We start from the raw sequence: 17,839 nt of genomic DNA on the forward strand, positions 1-17,839 counted from the left end.
CATCTAATGACACTGAACTAGGTAAACACGAAATAACTTACTAATATCTAGTACCAAGAAAGTTATAAAAGTCAACAGCAGCTATCAGGCAATGCTCACTGCATCCTGCTAGCCTTACATATTCTGACTATAACCAGGAGTGTGCCATCTGTCTGAGAGGCGGCTATGCTAACATGCCAACAGATAATGTTACTTGGCCATGTCGTTTTCTGAACACACTACCCAAATAGAAGTGTCAGCTGTACTTGGTGACATTGTGAGGACACTGTACTGACAGTTTTGCACTTGTGAGGCTCTCAAGCTTAATGATACAGTAGGAATTCAACACAGATACATTCAGATACCCATGGTAAGGAAATGCTACCACACTGCCACAACCAGATACATAGTATTTGCATCCTACCAGTGATACATTCATAATACTCCACAGTTACATCCAGATACTCAGTACTCCCATCCTAAAAGTGATACACTCATAATACTCCACAGTTACCACCAGATACTCAGTATTCCTGTCCTACCAGTGATACACTCATAATACTCCATAGTTACATCCAGATATTCAGTAAGCCGATTCTACCAGTGATACACTCCTAATACTCCAAAGTTACCACCGGATACTCAGTATTCACATCCTAACAGTAATACACTGACAATACTCCATAGTTACCACAAGATACTCAGTATTCCTGTCCTACCAGTGATACACTCCTAATACTCCAAAGTTACCACCAGATACTCAGTATTCCCATCCTACCAGTAATATACTGACAATACTCCATAGTTACCACCAGATACTCAGTATTCCCATCCTACCAGTGATACACGCATAATACTCCATAGTTACATCCAGATACTCAGTATTCCCATCCTACCAGTGACGCACTCATAATATTCCACAGTCACACCCAGAAGCTCAGTATTCCCGTTCTACCAGTGATACACTCATAATACTCCATAGTTACATCCAAATTACTCAGTATTCATGTCCTACCAGTGATGCACTCATAATACTCCATAGTTATATCCAGATACTCCGTATTCCTGTCCTACCAGTGATACACTCATAATACTCCATAGTTACAACCAGATACTCTGCATTCCTGTAGTACCAGTGATACACTGATAATACTCCACAGTTACAACCAGATACTTAGTATTCCCATCCTACCAGTGATACACTCATAATGCCTGGGTTTTGAAAAGACAAAGGATGTTGGTGCTGGGACCACAGAGACTTCAAATACCACTATACCTTTCCCATTTGGAGTCTTGCCAGGGATAATATCATGAGAATCATAGATGCCATAAAACCCAAAATTCTGAGGTAATCCCTAGCAGTAACCAAAGTCTGAGTGGAAAACCCTAGAAATAGATGCAGATATATCTACTTTTTCCTGTGGAAGAAAATCTCTGAAATGAGATGTCTATTTGACATCCCAGGAACACAATCCTGTGTGAGAGAGTCAAGAAAGACTTCTGAACGTTTTATGGAATGCCAGCTTGTATAAGAGATCTCTCACCCAAGTGAGAAGTTCCTCGACACTTTCAAAATGACTCTGCAAAGATAAAAACTTTAAAAGACTGAGGAAGGTTATACATACTATCTTCCTTTTAGCAGGCTGGCTATTAGAAAAGTGCAGGCAGTGACAAACATCATCCAAAGCTGACAGAAATGAAGGAATGGGTGCAGGTTCTGGAGATTCTTCTGTAACAGCTCATATTTTCTTAGGGACTGAGAAAACTCAAGTGTTTTCCCACTGAAAACACTGGCACATTCTGGAAACAGTCCCAGAGAAAGAGAAATCCCCATAGGCAGAATCAGAAAATGAGGTCTCCTCAGAGTCTGAATCAGAAAACTAAGAAAACCCTGCATCTGTCCCCTCCTGTCCAGATTCAGAATTTTAAATCTCTTCCCAAAGAGCGGTATCCCTCTTCCTTTTACTAGAAACTACTTTACAAAAAGGATCAATACCCCGAATTAAACCCGGAATCAGATTCAGTAAACTACTTCTGTCAAAGGAAATTTGAGGAGACGACGACACATGCTTAGTTTTCAGTTTCTTACTGACAGAAAAAATGGCACCAGCAGTATTATTAATGACAGCAGCACATTCCCCAGGGATGGGCACAACATTCTGATTAAATGGGGAAGTCTTCCCTGTTCCCTTTCCCAGGGCTGACAAGAGTGGATCTCTGAGGGGACTCCAACAACCACAGAGGACAAGACTGAACCCCGGGGTCTACAGTGGCTATAGGTTCTAAACCAGAGGAATCCTGGATAAAAGATGATGGGTATGAGGAACCAGTTTTGACCACATCTGAACCACCCACTTGTAGCTGAGGCAAATTGCTAGCCTGCTATTGTGACAAAGGCTGTTTAACTTTTTCTTTTTTATGGCTGGAAGGAGGACCAAGCATGGGACCAGTACATACATTGTTCCATTGTCAAGCTGAAAATAGTGCCTCTTTCCCAGGGAAAATAAGCAGAATAAGCCAGTAAAATGTAACATCTTTAAAAGTCACTTTTTTCCACATAAAACACAATGTAAAAAGCACTTTAAAATACTTTTCCAGCCCCACAAAGTAAAATAAACAATTTTTCCACAGAAAAAATGTTGTTCAAAACTGACAGGAAAAAAGTGGCCTCCTGTTTAAAAGTACAGTTAAGCATTATGACAGTTTGTTACAACACAAACTCTTAGATTAAAAATAACTTTCCTAAGCAGGAAAATTTAATAAATTTTCCCTTAAAGGGAACTTATCTGCCCAACAGAAAAACAGTACAAGATGACCATCAATCCTCGAAAGCCCACAAAGGAGTGTTCTCTTCAATGATACGAAAGCTTTGAAGGGCCTGGCACCCAAATCTGTCTTTTTAGTCAGATCTGCTCAAGACAAATAATGGTTTAGGTGTGTGGAAAGTGCACTGAAGCTTTGGAAGCTGGCCACGGTTACATCCTTGGCAGGATATAACCCCATACAGCTAAGGGAAATGTAGCAGTAATCAATATGATGAGCATTCCCAGCTGCAGAAGGAGGGCGAGGGTGAAAGTACGGTTGTATAAAACTGTGCCATAAGAGTAGATGTCCTCCTCTTTACTGCTGCAGTATTCCTTACAATAGGGATCCCCTGCTAAAGGTAGCCCAACGTCCAGCCAGTATACAAAAACCTTAGGTTGTAATAGGGACGTTGTGTATCACACATATGCTCCCTGTACTTTGCGTAGGGCATAAAGGTCACATAATCCTCAGAACTGAAGTGCCTCAGGAGGAACAACAGTCCAAGGAGAAAGGAGTAATGTGCATTCAGGAGGAGAAAGAAAACAGGGGGGGGGGGGGAATGAATACTGCAACACTGAAGAGAAGGACATCTACTGTTATGGTAAGAGTTAATGCAACTGCACTGTCTTTCCATATCATTGTTGCAATACTCCTTACAGTAGGGAGAGTGCAAAAGCTTAGGAAGAAAGTTGGGAGAAGGAAGGCACAGCAGAGCCATCAATAAAACCATACAGGATAACCCTGGCAAATCTGGCTTCAGCTAGAAAGTATGCAGAGAAGTCCATGTAGCTGCCTCAAGAATGGAATTAGCATCCAAACCTTTAAAAAGGCACCAGAAGAAGCCACAGCCCTGGTAGAATGGGCTTTATTAGAAGAAAGAAGGCTTTTCCCATGAAAGGAGTAACAAAAGGAAATGACCTTAGATATCCAAGATGAAATAATTTGCTTGGAAAAGTACAGTTTTGTACCTACCATAAATGTAGATGTTCGAGTGTTCACCCTGCTGCAGTCATCACACTTGGGTTATCCTGCCATCAGGCGGTCCCCGCAGTCGGCCCGAATTCCAAAGTCTTGGTCCGGTGTCGGTTGCTATCGCTTCTTCCCTGACGTCAGTGCGCCAGGGGTATATAAGAGGCATCCAACGCCATTTTCTTCAGTTTTTCTTGCCCCAGATGTCAGGTGCCCCCAATAAGTAGGCAAAAAAAAAAAAAAAAATATATATATATATATATACACACACACACACACACATACATGTAGCTAGATAAAAATAAAACAATACCCTTAGGCACAAGCAAATACACCACAGAGGTAGTATAGGATAGAGTGGTAGAGATAAGTTCAGCTAGTTCAGAGGGGATGGAGGGAGGGTAACCTGGACTGCAGCAGGGTGAACACTCGAACATCTACATTTATGGTAGGTACAAAACTGTACTATGTTCATCGTGTTACCCTGCTGCAGTCATCACACTTGGGTTGAATCCCAAAGCTAAGGATGGGTGGAGTCAAACAGGGTTAGAAGAAGCTAGTAGGCCCTGCAAAACTGCAGTGGCAAAACCAGCTCTAGTCTTAGAGTATAGAGGTAAGTGATAGTGTTTGGTGAAGGTGTGCAATGAACTCCAAGTTGCAGCTTCCAGAATATCCTTGGTTGGCACTCCCCTGAGAAAGAAAAAACAAAACTAGAAGCAAAACCAAACCACGAATGCAAACCACTTGGCACCACAGGTAGCAGAAACGTATGCAATGCCCTATCCATTTAGAAATGGTCTGTTTTGAGATAGCTTTTCCTTGTGATCCTGTAGCATAGGCTACAAAGAGCTGGTCAGTTTTTCTGAAAGCCTTAGTTTTATCCAAGTAGTAACGTAATTGCCTGTGAATGTCCAAAGAGTGCAGGAGTCTTTCACCTTTGTTCCGGGGGTTTGGGAAAAAGGTGGGCAAGTGAATGGTTTGGTTTAGGGCCACACTGGATACCACCTTTGGCATAAAGGAAGGGTTAGTTCGTAGATAGAATCTGTCTTGATGAAAAATGAGGAAAGGTTCCACTGCCATTAGTGCCTGTAGTTCTGAGACGCTTCTAGCCGAGGTTATTGCTAGTAGTAGGGCAGTTTTCCATGAAAGAAACTTTAAATCAGCTGAAAAAGCTGGTTCAAAGGGCGGCAGTGTAAGCTTTTCCAGAACAAAGTTGAGATCCCAAGTAGGTGTTGGTGCTCTCCTTGGCGGTCTTGTGTTCGTAGCCCCTCTGAGGTACTGTCTTAGGAGTGGATATGAGAATAAAGGAGGATCCGTGTTGTAATGAGCTGAAATTGCTGAGGCGTGGATCTTAATAGATGAAAAGGAAAGTCCTTTGTGCAACATCTCAGTTAAATATTGTAGAATCTGAGGAATGTTTGGATCAAGGGGATTTTGGCCTTTAGCTTGGTTCCAAGCACAAAATCTTTTCCATTTGTCTGAATAGGTTTTCCTGGTGCTGGGCCTCCTGGCCTCCAGAATGACATCCATAACAGCTTTGGATAAAGGTGCTTGCTGGTTGTTTAGGTAATTTGCCATGCAGCCAGGTTTAAAGTCTTGAGCTGGCTGTGTAGAATCGGATTGTCTCGCTGGGTGAGCAGGTGAGGAATTTGTGGCAAAATCCATGGTGGGCCGTGGGTCATGTTCCTTAAAAGTGGATACCAATGCTGGCATGGCCAGTCTGGTGCAATGAGTATCATTTGTGGCCTCTCTAATCTGACTTTCAGCAGTACCTTTGCTAGAAGAGGCAGTGGAGGGAAGGCATACACTGTTAATGTTTTCCAACTGAATGAGAGGGCGTCCACTTTCCAAGCTAGTGGATGGAAGGTCCTTGTGCAAAATTTTTGAAGTTGGTGGTTGTGGGGGCTTGCAAACAGATCTATGTCTGGGCGTCCCCATTTTTGCATCATTGCAAATACTTGTGGATCTAGTTTCCATTCGTGTGGATCGATGATGTTTCTGCTTAGGTCGTCTGCCAATGTGTTTTTCTTTCCTGGTAGGAATTGTTCTTGTAATTGAACCTGGTAAGACAGATCAGTGTTCCACAAGGTCATTGCTTGCCTGCATAGAGGGTAGGAATGTGTGCCCCCTTGCTTGTTTATGTACCACATTACTGTGGTATTGTCCGTATTTATTATTAGTTGTCCTAGGTGTAAAAGGTCCTTGAAAGCTGTTAGGGCATTCTGTACTGCTAGCATTTCTTTTTGATTGATATGCAGATGCCTCTGATCTGTAGTCCATTTGCCCTGAATGCACTGTCCTGCCATGTGGGCTCCCCAGGCATAGTCCGATGCATCTGTTGTCATAGTTTGCCTGGCTGTGGGTAAGGTGAAAGGCTGACCCTTGTTGAGGTGACGTGCCTGTGCCCACCACAGAAACTCCTGTTGAAGGCAGGGAATGAGTGGTATCATTTTTTCAAAGCTGTGGCTGTGTTGAGTCCATACACTTTTCAGGTACCATTGTAATTTCCTCATATGCAGTTTTGCAAATGGTATTAATAGTATGCAAGATGCCATGAATCCCAAGGCCTGCAGAATTTTTCTTGCAGGGAGTTGGGTCTTTGTTGCCATTATTTTGAAGTATTGAGTCAGCTGTTGTTGCTTGTCTGGCGTGAGATAAGCCATCTGGGCCGTTGTATTCAAGCTGGCAGCCAGGAATATTATGTTTTGTGAGGGCACTAGTTTTGATTTCTTTTCGTTTACTGTGTACCCTAGGCAACTTAGAAGGTGTTTGACAAATGCCAGATGCTTTAAAAGAATGTCCTTGCTTTCTGCTTGAATAAGGTAGTCGTCCAGGTATGGGTATATTTGAATTCCTCTTTGTCTGCAGTATGCAATTACTGGTGCCAGGAATTTTGTGAAGACCCTGGGCGCAGTAGATAAGCCAAAGGGCAGTGCAGAGAATTGATAATGCGTTGAACCTGCAATGAAGCGGAGGTATCTTCTGCAATTTTGTCTGATAGGGACATGCAGGTAGGCCTCCTTGAGGTCCAAAGTTACTAGCCAAGCATTCTTGCCCAGCATGGGAAGAAGCTGCTGTAGTGTTAGCATCTTGAATTTTGGTACTTGCAGATAGGTGTTCAGAATTGAAAGATCCAGAATGGGTCTCCATGCTTTGTCCTTTCTTGGGACTAGGAAGAGTCTTGAGTAAAATCCTTGTCCTTCCTCCTGTGCAGGTACCTGTTGAATGGCTCTCATGTCCATGAGAGCTGTAATTTGTTTTTGTGCCTCTGCCCATTGATTTGGTGGCAAGTTTGGCATTCCTTTTATCCTTAGTAAGGTATGAAAGTGGAATCTCTATCCTTGAGAGACAATGTTTAGAACCCATTTGTCTTTTCTGATGATGTGCCAGTTGTCTGCAAAAAATGCAAATTTTCCTCCCAAGGGAGTTGCCAGGAGAGATCTGCTTGATGGTTTGAGGATTGAGTCATTGTGTTTGTCTTCTGCTAGCTTGGGGCCTGTCTTCTCCTCCTTTCTGGGTAGCAGTACCCCATTGGCAAGGTTTGTAAGGGCCTTGTGACTGACCTCTGCCCCTTGGGCGTCTGTATTTGCCCCTCTGTGATCTGTCAGAAGCTGGAAAGGACCAGTTTTTTGTTGGCCAGTTTCTGCTGAAATGAGGGGGTTGTACCTGCAAAAAATCCTTGACTGTTTGCATAGACTTTGCCTTATCCTCCATTTTCTATAAAACCTCTTCTGCTTTGACACCAAATAATTCATCCTGCTGTAAAGGTGCATCCAATAATTTTGCTTTAACATGATCAGGAAAGGTTTGTTCTTTTAACCAAGCATGTCTACGTATGACAGAGCCAGTAACAGCTGCTCTACAGGAAGCTTCCAATGAATCAAATCCGCATTGTAAAGTATGTTTGCCCACCTGTTCAGCTGCATGCAACAGATCCTGCATTTCCTTTAATTCAGACTGTTCAGAATGTGTGCTCATTTTTTGTTTTAACTGAGACATTAGGAATTGTTGATATTTCAGCATGTGAAACTGACAATTTAATGCTCTCATAGCCAGAGTTGCTGAGGTGTATATTTTCTTTCCCCATCTATCTAGGGCTCTGGAATCCCTTTCAGAGGGAACAGGATTTTTAGCCATAGAAGCTTTAGCTCCCTTAGGACCCTGGGAAATTGTTTCTGGGTCAGCTATAGGGCTTTTATAAAGGAATTTGTGTGAGTCCGGTACTCTGTAGTACCTGTCTGGTTTGGCTGGAGCAGGAGGTAGAGAGTCTGGATTTAAACTGGACTCCAAGTAAACATCATCCACAATATCTAAAACAGGAGGGATAGCAAGAGGTCTGTGCTGGGGTAATAAAAGGAACTCTCAGTGCCTTTTCTTAGAATCTGAGTAGTCCTGGCCTTCCCAGTGGAAATGTTCCCTCATGGTATGTAAAGATTCCCCAAAGGAGTAGTCTTCAGGGGGAGATGCTGAGGGAATAGGGTCTTCAGCATCAGAGTCTACTAAGGTGGAAAAGTGTAATCCTGTTCCTCAGGAGAATCTGAGGAGAGTGAAAACTGATCAGAGGATGCATAATCCTCCTCTTGTCTTGGTCTTTTATCAGGAGGGGGATGGGAACCCCTGATTAGGGTAATCAAATCTTCACCCATCTTAAGCATCTGTTTCTTAGGCATGGGGCCTTGAACTGTAGACTGATGTACAGTTTTATTAGGTTTTAAAGGAGTTTTAAGCTTAGCATAAGATTTAATGGTGAGGGTAGTCGGTCTGAAGACACCTTCTGTAACTGAAGGTGTTTCCACTGCACCGGGGTCTAGTTCTGCTCCGGTGTCGGAAGATGGCTGCGTCAGCCTAGTAGGCTCCGCTTGGGAATCCGCAGCTGTCTGGGGTTCCAGTTCTGCGGTCGTCAGGGGCTGCGTAGGTGCCTCACTGAAAACCGGAGAACCGGCGACAGGCCCAGCTGAAGCCTCGGAGTCTGGCTTGTTCCTAGGCTGCCTGTCCCTATCCTTGCATTTTTTTATGTATGGCGGTCGTCGGCTGCTCCAACGGCATGATATAATTAAATTTCCTAACAAAATAATGCCGTGCAAAGTCAAAACGGCATTTGATAGTTCGTTTATTAAACCTAGCACAAAACCGACAACCTGTGACGTCGTGGTTTGGGCCTAGGCAAGGAATACAATAGGAATGGAAGTCCTTATGAGGTATTTGCTTCCCACAAGAAATGCAATTGTTAACTTTTTCTGACATCGGACTGAGGCAAGAAAATGTTCCCCAACAGGGTACTTAGCTTTATTAAAGACTTCGGACTGAAATTCAAATCGAAAATCTCAGGTGTCGGCCAACCGGCACTTGCGAACTGCTTCGGGCACCGCGCGGCAAGAAAGACTGAAGAAAATGGCGTCGGATGCCTCTTATATACCCCTGGTGCACTGATGTCAGGGAAGAAGCGACAGCAACCGATGCCGTACCAAGACTTTGGAAATCGGGCCGACTGTGGGACCACCTGATGGCAGGATAACCCAAGTGTGATGACTGCAGCAGGGTAACATGATGAACATCAGCCAAACCTAAAGATCGAGGATGAAAGGAAACAAAAAGCTGCTCAGACTTATGAATGGCTTCAGTTTTATTCCAAATAATACAAGAGTGGTCTATGCAAACCCAAAGTGTGAAGAGCCCTCCCATTAGCAGACTGCGGAGAAGGGAAAAGTGGGCAAATGAATAGAACTAATTAACAGACAACTCATTAGCCAACTTAGGCATAAAAGAAGGATTAGTATGAAGAGACACCCTGTCCTTCTGAAAAACAAAAACAACGAGCCTGCAGCTCAGACAGACTGCCTGGTTGAGGTAAGGTCGTAAAGAAGAACAGTCTTCCAGGTACAATGCTGTAAGGAAGCTGAAGCTGCAGGCTCAAAAGGAACTGAAGTAAAATTTTCCAGTAAAAAAATTAAGGTCCCAGGAAGTTAGAATAGGCTTCCTGGGAGTCCTAATATGAAGGATGCCTTTAAGGAATTGTTTGATCTCGAATCTAGAGGCTAAAAGGGAAGTCAAAGGCAGACAAGCAGAAAAAGGTGACAGGTGGGCTTTAACAAAAGAGAATGCCAACCCAACAGTGAGCTATTCACACAAATAAGAGAGAACCAAAGGAACTTCCACAGAAAGTGGACCCAGGTTACAAGTTATGAGTATGATACCACTACCACACAGAAAATCACTTCCCCTCTGGATAAATAAGATTTCCTGGCCTTCTGAAGAGCCTGAAGCATGTCCTCTGAAAAAAGGTGCCTAAGAGGGATCAAAAAGTACAGCTGTGTACCCTTACCATAAATGCAGATGTTCGAGTATATTCACTGTTGCAGTCATCACAATTGGGTTATCCTGCCAGGGGTAGCCCTCAGTTGGCCCGAATACCAGAGGCTTAGTATTTCTGCGTCAGTTGCTGTCGCTCCAGGACTGACAGTCAGTGGTACAAAATCAGGCAGCTGATGCCATTACATCAGTTTTTCTTGTCCCAAATGTCAGGAGCCCCCAAATAGGAAACTAGGTTATGGTGGAATAACACCACCAGTAAGAAGTAAATACCAAGTAGCACTGTAAGGAGTGAGGAAGACAGAGAGAGACAGAGAGAGAGACAAGGGGGGGGGGGCTGGAGGGGGGGAAAAATACAGTTGTGTACACTTACCATAAATGTAGATGTTCGAGTGTATTCACTGTTGTAGTCATTACATTTGGGTTATCTGCTTGCAGTAGCCCTCAGTCAGCCTGATTAACAAAGTCTTGGGTCCTGCGTCGGTTGCTGTCCCTTCTTCCATGATGTCAGGTCATCAGGGGTATAAAACATGCAGCTGATGCCATTACATCAGTTTTTCTTGCCCCAGATGTCAGGTGCCCCCCTAATGGGAAGCAATTAAATCTATAAATACAAGGATATATCTCCAACAAAAAAGCAAATACACCAAAAAGCTTTTAGAGCACAGTAAGTGAGAGTAGAGGTATAGCCAAAAGAAGAAAGGAGGCTGGAGGGAGGGTAACCAGGACTGCAACAGTGAATACACTCGAACAACTACATTTATGGCAAGTGTACACAATTGCACTATGTTATTCGTGTTTCACTGTTGCAGTCATTACATTTGGGTAGATTCGCAAAGCTAAGGTTGGGAGGAGGAAGCTAAATAGAATTAGGGCCAGCTATAAGGCCCTGCAAGACTGCAGTGGCAAAACCAGCTCTGGATGTAGAGAAAATTGGCAAATGATAATGCTTGGTGAAGGTATGTACAGAACTCCATGTAGCAGCTTCTAGGATGTCCCTAGTAGGGACGCCCCTGAGAAAGGCTGTAAGAGGTAGATGCAGCCCTGGTTGAATGGAGTACGATGCCCTGTGGGATAGGTTTTCCATGGTGCTTATAGCAGAAATGAATACAGTGGCCTATCCATTTTGAAATGGTTTGTTTTGAAATAGCTTTCCCCTCTGTCCCTGCAGCAAATGCCACCAGCAGTTGTTCAGATTTCCTTTGAGGTTTAGTCCTGTCCAAGTAGAATCTAAGCTGTCTGTGCACATCCAAAGAGTGCAGTATCTGTTCCTCTTTGTTCTGTGGGTTAGGAAAGAAGGTAGGCAAATGGACTGATTAAGAGCCACACTGAATACCACCTTAGGCATAAAGGAGGGATTGATTCTGAGGGACACCCTGTCCGCATGAAAGATGATGAAAGGTTCCACTGCCATGAGGGCCTGTAATTCAGATACCCTTCTTGCAGAACTGATTGCTAAAAGGAAAGCTGTTTTCCAGGAAATAAATTTTAAATCTGAAGCAGCAGCTGGCTCGAAAGGAGGAAGAGTGAGTTTCTCCAAGACAAAGTTAAGATCCCAGGCTAGAGTTGGAGCTCTCCTGGGTGGCCTTAAAATTTTTGACCCCTCTGAGGAACTGCTTAAGCAGTTGGTGAGAGAAGAGGGGAGGCTCTGTGCTATAATGAGCTGAAATGGCTGAGGCATGAATTTTGATGGAGGAAAAAGACAAGCCCTTATGAAGCATCTCAGTCACGTATTGTAGAATCGGAGGTAAATTGGGCACTGTTGCATTCATTCCTTGAGATTGGTTCCAGGCACAGAATCTTTTCCATTTGCAGCATAAGATTTTCTAGTACTACGCCTCCTTGCATCTAAAATGATATCCATCACTGATTTACTGAGGGATGGTGAAGGAGAGATTAGGTAATTAGCCAGGTTGCTAGGTTCAGGGCTTGCAGCTGAGGGTGCAGAATCTGGTTCTCCTGCTGAGACAACAGGGAAGGAATCTGAGGCAGGTGCCATGCAGCCAAGCATGACACACTGCGCAAGAGTGGGCACCAGTGTTGGCGACGCCAGCCTGGTGCAATTAAAATCGTCCTTGTCTTGTCCTGTTTGATCTTTAGTAGTACCTTGGACAGCAGAGGCAGAGGAGGAAAGGCATAAACTGATTTTTCCAGCGGAAGAATAGAGCATCCACTTTCCAAGCTAGCTTGTGGGAAATCCTTGTGCAAAATTTGTTCAGTAGATGGTTCTGGGGGGAGGCAAACAGGTCTACATCTGGGCTCCCCCATTTGCTTGTCAACATGTTGAAAACCCTTTGTTCCAGTTTCCACTCGTGTGGGTCCATGAGGTTTCTGCTTAGTCCTTCTGCTAGTGTATTTAGCTTTCCTGGCTGGAATTGAGCTTGTAGATTCTCCTGGTAGCTCAAGGCTGTGTTCCACAATGCCATGGCTAGTCTGCAGAGGGGGTAAGAATGTGTACCCCCTGCTTGTTTATGTACCACATAACAGTGGTGGTGTCCGTATTTACCATTAGTTGTCCTGGAAGAATGTGGTCCTTGAAGGCTGTCAGAGCATTCTGTACAGCTAACATTTCCTTTTGATTTATGTGCAGGTGCATTTGACTTGGATTCCATTTGCCCTGAATGCACTTGCCTGCCAGGTGAGCCCCCCATGCATAGTCTGATGAGTCTGTTGTTAGGATTTGGGCGGCAGGGGTTAATGTGAATGGTAGTCCCCTGTTTTGGTGGCAGGCCTCTGCCCACCAAAGGAACTCTAGGTGTAGGCAAGGTATGATAGGAATCCTTGCTTCTAGATCCTGTGAATGTTGACACCATAGACTTTTGAGATACCATTGTAGTTTCCTCATATGCATCCTTGCATATGGAATTAGAAGAATGCAGGAGGCCATGAACCCCAAGGCTTGCAGTATTTGCCTTGCAGATAGTTGGGTTTTTGTGGCCACTTGTTTGAAGTAAGTTGTCAAATGAATCCGTTTCTCTGGCGTGAGGAAAGCCATCTGGGAAGTTGTATTCAAGCTTGCTCCCAGGAATATAATTTGTTGGCAGGGTACCAGGTGGGATTTCTTTTCATTTATGGTGAACCCCAGACAAGTCAGTACCCTTTGAACAAAGGCTAGATGATTCAAAAGAATGTCCTTGCTTTCTGCCTGAATTAGACAATTGTCCAGGTATGGGTATATATGAATATTTCTTTGCCTGCAAAATGCAATGACTGAAGTTAGGCACTTTGTGAATACCCTGGGCGCAGTAGATAAGTCAAAGGGCAATGCAGAGAACTGATAGTGCATGAAGCCTGCTTTGAAGCTTAGATATCTTCTGCAAGACTTCCTGATAGGGATGTGCAGGTATGCTTCTTTTAAGTCGAGTGTTGCCAACCATGCATCCTTGCCTAGCATAGGAAGCAGCTGGTGAAGAGTCAGCATTTTGAATTTTGGAATCACCAGAAAGGTGTTTAGAAAAGAAAGGTCCAGGATAGGACGCCATGTATTGCCTTTTCTGGGAACCAGGAAAAGTCTTGAATAGAAACCTTGTCCCTTTTCCTCTTCTGGTACCAAGTGAATAGCCCCCATGTTTGAGAGAGAAAGTACTTGATTTTGGGCCTCTGTCCACTGATTTGGGGGTAGATCTGGCCACCCGCTTGGTGTTGGTAATGTGGAAATGAAATCTGTATCCTTGGGACACTATATTTAAAACCCATTTGTCCTAGGTAATGAGTTTCCAGTTTTTGGCCTGCAGACCAATCTTTCCGCCTAAAGGAACATTCATTTGGGAAGTGCTTGGAAGTTTTAAAGCAAGTAAGCAAGTCATTGAGACAGTTTTCCATAGAGGGAGTCTTACTACTCCCAGGTTTGGGTGCGGAAAAGTACAGTTTTGTACCTACCATAAATGTAGATGTTCGAGTGTATACCCTGCTGCAGTCATCACACACGGGTTATCTTGCCGTCAGGTGGTCCTGCAGTTTTTCTTGCCCCAGATGTCAGGTGCCCCTAATAGGTAGGCAAAAAAAAAAAAAAAAAAAAAAAAATATATATATATATATATATATATATATATATCTATATATATATCTATATCTATATATATATATATATATATATATATATATATATATATATATATATATATATATATATATACACATATAGTTATATGAAAAAGAAACAAAACCCTTAGGCACAAGCAAATACACCGCAGAGGTAGTAAAGAATAGAGTGGAAGAGATAAGTTGAGCTAGTCCAGAGGGGATGGAGGGAGGATAACCTGGACTGCAGCAGGGTATACACTCGAACATCTACATTTATGGTAGGTACAAAACTGTACTATGTTCATCGTGGTACCCTGCTGCAGTGATCACACTTGGGTAGAATACCAAAGCTAAGGATGGGAGGTGGAGTCAAACAGGGTTAGAGGAGGCTAGAAGGCCCTGCAAAACTGCAGTGGTGAAGCCAGCTCTAGTCTTAGAGTAAAGTGGTAAGTGGTAATGTTTGGTGAAGGTGTGTACTGAACTCCAAGTTGCAGCTTCCAAAATATCCTTGGTTGGCACCCCCCTGAGGAAGGCTGTAGATGTAGCTGCTGCCCTGGTAGAGTGGGGCCTTATGGTAGCAGGAAATGGTTTTCCATGGTGGGTGTAGCAAAAACGTATGCAATGTCCTATCCATTTGGAAATGGTCTGTTTTGAGATAGCCTTTCCTTGTGATGCTGTAGCATAGGCTACAAAGAGCTGGTCAGATTTTCTGAAAACTTTAGTTTTATCCAAGTAGTAACGTAGCGGTCTGTGAATGTCCAAGGAATGCAGGAGTCTTTCTCCTTTGGTCTGTGGATTTGGAAAGAAGGTGGGTAAATGAATGGTTTGATTTAGAGCCACAATGGATACCACCTTAGGCATAAAGGAGGGGTTAGTTCGTAGAGAAACTCTGTCTTGATGAAAAATGAGGAAAGGCTCTACTGCCATTAGTGCCTGAAGCTCCGAAACTCTTCTAGCTGAAGTGATTGCTAGCAGCAGGGCAGTCTTCCATGATATAAAGTTTAAATCAGCTGAGAAAGCTGGCTCAAAAGGAGGTAGCGTGAGTTTTTCCAGAACAAAGTTGAGGTCCCAAGTAGGCGTTGGCGCTCTCCTGGGAGGCCTAATGTTTTTGGCCCCTCTGAGAAACTGCCTCAGGAGTGGATGTGAAAATAAGGGAGGATCCGTGTTGTAGTGAGCAGAAACAGCTGAGGCGTGGATTTTAATAGATGAAAAAGAAAGCCCTTTGTGTAACATCTCAGTTAGATATTGCAGAATCTGAGGTATGTCTGGCTGAAGGGTATTCTGGCCTTTAGCTTGGTTCCAGGCGCAAAACCTTTTCAATTTGTCTGAGTAGGCTTTCCTGGTGCTGGGCCTCCTGGCCTCCAGAATAACTTCCATAACAGCTTGTGAGAGAGGAGCTGGCTGGTTGCTTAGGTGATTTGCCATGCAGCCAAGTTTAAGGTTTTGAGCTGGCTGTGTAGAATCTGATTGTCTTGCTGTGTGAGCAGGTGGGTAATTTGTGGTAGAAGCCATGGTGGGCCCTGGGCAATATTCCTTAATAGTGGGTACCAGTGCTGGCGTGGCCAGTCAGGGGCAATGAGTATCATTCGGGGTCTCTCCATCCTGACTTTCAGTAGCACCTTTGTGAGCAGGGGTAGTGTAGGAAAGGCATATACCGTTAGCATTTTCCAAATGAATGAGAGTGCATCCACTTTCCAAGCTTGATGGTGAAACGTCCTTGTGCAAAACTTTGTTAGCTGATAGTTTTGAGGGCTGGCAAACAGGTTTATGTCTGGGAGCCCCCATTTTTGAGTTATCATTGCGAATACTTGTGGATCCAGTTTCCATTTGTGGAGATCCATGATGTTTCTGCTTAGGTCATCTGCCAATGTGTTCTTTTTTCCTGGCAGGAATTGAGCTTGTAATTGAACTTGGTAAGCCAGTGCTGTGTTCCACAAGGACATTGCTTGCCTGCATAGAGGGTAGGAGTGTGTACCCCCTTGTTTGTTTATGTACCACATTACTGTGGTGTTGTCTGTCCTTATGATAAGCTGTCCTGGATGTAAGAGGTCCTTGAAGGCTGTCAGAGCATTTTGTACAGCTAGCATTTCTTTTTGACTGATGTGCAGATTCCTTTGATCTGCTGCCCATATGCCTTGAACGCACCGCCCTGCCATGTGTGCCCCCCCAGGCATAGTCCGATGCATCTGTTGTCATAGTTTGCCTGGCTGGTGGTAGGGTGAAAGGCTGACCCTTGTTGAGGTGAATTGCCTGTGACCACCATATAAACTCCTGTTGAAGGCAGGGAATGAGATTTATCATTGTTTCCAAGCTGTGGCTGTGTGGGAAGAAGCTGCTGTAGTGTTAGCATCTTGAATGTGGGTACTTGCAAGAAGGTGTTTAAAATTGAAAGGTCCAGAATAGGTCTCCAAGCATTGTCCTTTCTGGGGACTAGAAAGAGCCTTGAGTAAAATCATTGGCCTTGCTCCTGTGTAGGTACCAGCTGAATGGCTCTCATGTCCATGAGAGCTGTAATTTGTTTTTGTGCCTCTGCCCATTGATTTTGTGGCAGATTTGGCATTCCTCTTATCCTTGGCAAGGTGTGGAAATGAAATCTGTATCCGTGTGAGATAATGTCTAGGACCCATTTGTCCTTTGTGACGATGCGCCAGTTGTCGCAAAAAGTGTTAATTTTCCTCCCAAGGGAGCTGCCAAAAGAGTTTTGCTTGGAAGTATGAGGTTTAAGTCATTGTGTTTGCCTTCTAGTGGTTTGGAACCTGTCTTCTCCTTCCTTCTGTGTTGTAGTACCCCATTGGCGAGGTTTGTAAGGGATTTGTGTTTGTCCTCTGCCCCTTGGGCGCCTGTATTTACCCTTCTGTGGTCTGTCAGAAGCTGGAAAGGACCAATTTTTTGTTGGCCAATTTCTGCTGAAGCGTGGGGGCTGTACCTGTAAGAAATCTTTGACCGTCTGCATAGATTTTGCCTTATTCTCCATTTTCTTTAAAACCTCCTCTGCTTTAACTCCAAATAAGACATCCTGCTGTAAGGGTGCATCCAGTAACTTTGCTTTAACATGATCAGGCAGAGATTGTTCCTTTAACCAAGCATGCCTAATTATAACAGACCCAGTAACAGCTGCTCTAGAGGAAGCTTCCAAGGCATCAAAACCACATTGTAAAGTATGTTTGCCCACCTGTTCAGCTGCATGTAACAGATCTTGCAGTTCCTTGAATTCAGACTGTTGAGGGTGCATGCCCATCTTTTGTTTTATTTGAGACATTAGGAATTGCTGGTATTTAAGCATGTGAAATTGACAATTTAGTGCTCTCATAGCTAGAGTAGTTGAAGTGTAAACCTTCTTCCCCCACCTATCTAGTGCTCTGGAGTCCCTTTCTGAGGGTACAGGATTTTTTGCCATAGAAGCCTTAGCCCCTTTGGGACCCTGGGAGATAGTCTCTGGATCAGCAGCAGGGCTTTTGTAAAGGAATTTGTGTGAGTCAGGCACTCTATATTATCTATCTGGTTTGGATGGAGCAGGAGGCAGAGAGTCTGGATTTAGACTAGATTCTAAGAAGACATCATCCACAATGTCCAAAACTGGGGGGATAGCAAGTGGTCTGTGCTGGGGGAGTAAAAGAAACTCTCTGAGCCTTTTCTTTGAGTCAGAGTAGTTCTGACCTTCCCAGTGAAAATGTTCCCTCATAGTGTGTAAAGTTTCCCCAAAGGAGTAGTCTTCAGGGGGAGAAGCTGAGGGAATAGAATCCCCAGCATCAGA

General features: G+C 43.9%; 2 protein-coding genes across 2 annotated transcripts in view; both read right to left on the reverse strand.

Moving 5' to 3' along the window:
• Positions 1-17,839, reverse strand: part of CD2BP2 (CD2 cytoplasmic tail binding protein 2) — a 1,650,073-nt gene that overhangs the window by 1,519,477 nt on the left and 112,757 nt on the right. The window lies entirely within an intron of this gene.
• The window catches only part of TBC1D10B (TBC1 domain family member 10B), a 68,639-nt gene that overhangs the window by 8,230 nt on the left and 42,570 nt on the right, over positions 1-17,839 (reverse strand). The window lies entirely within an intron of this gene.

The sequence above is a fragment of the Protopterus annectens genome, chromosome 10.part0 (assembly GCF_019279795.1).
Source record: "Protopterus annectens isolate FY-2018-M chromosome 10.part0, PAN1.0, whole genome shotgun sequence".
NCBI lineage: Eukaryota > Metazoa > Chordata > Ceratodontiformes > Protopteridae > Protopterus > Protopterus annectens.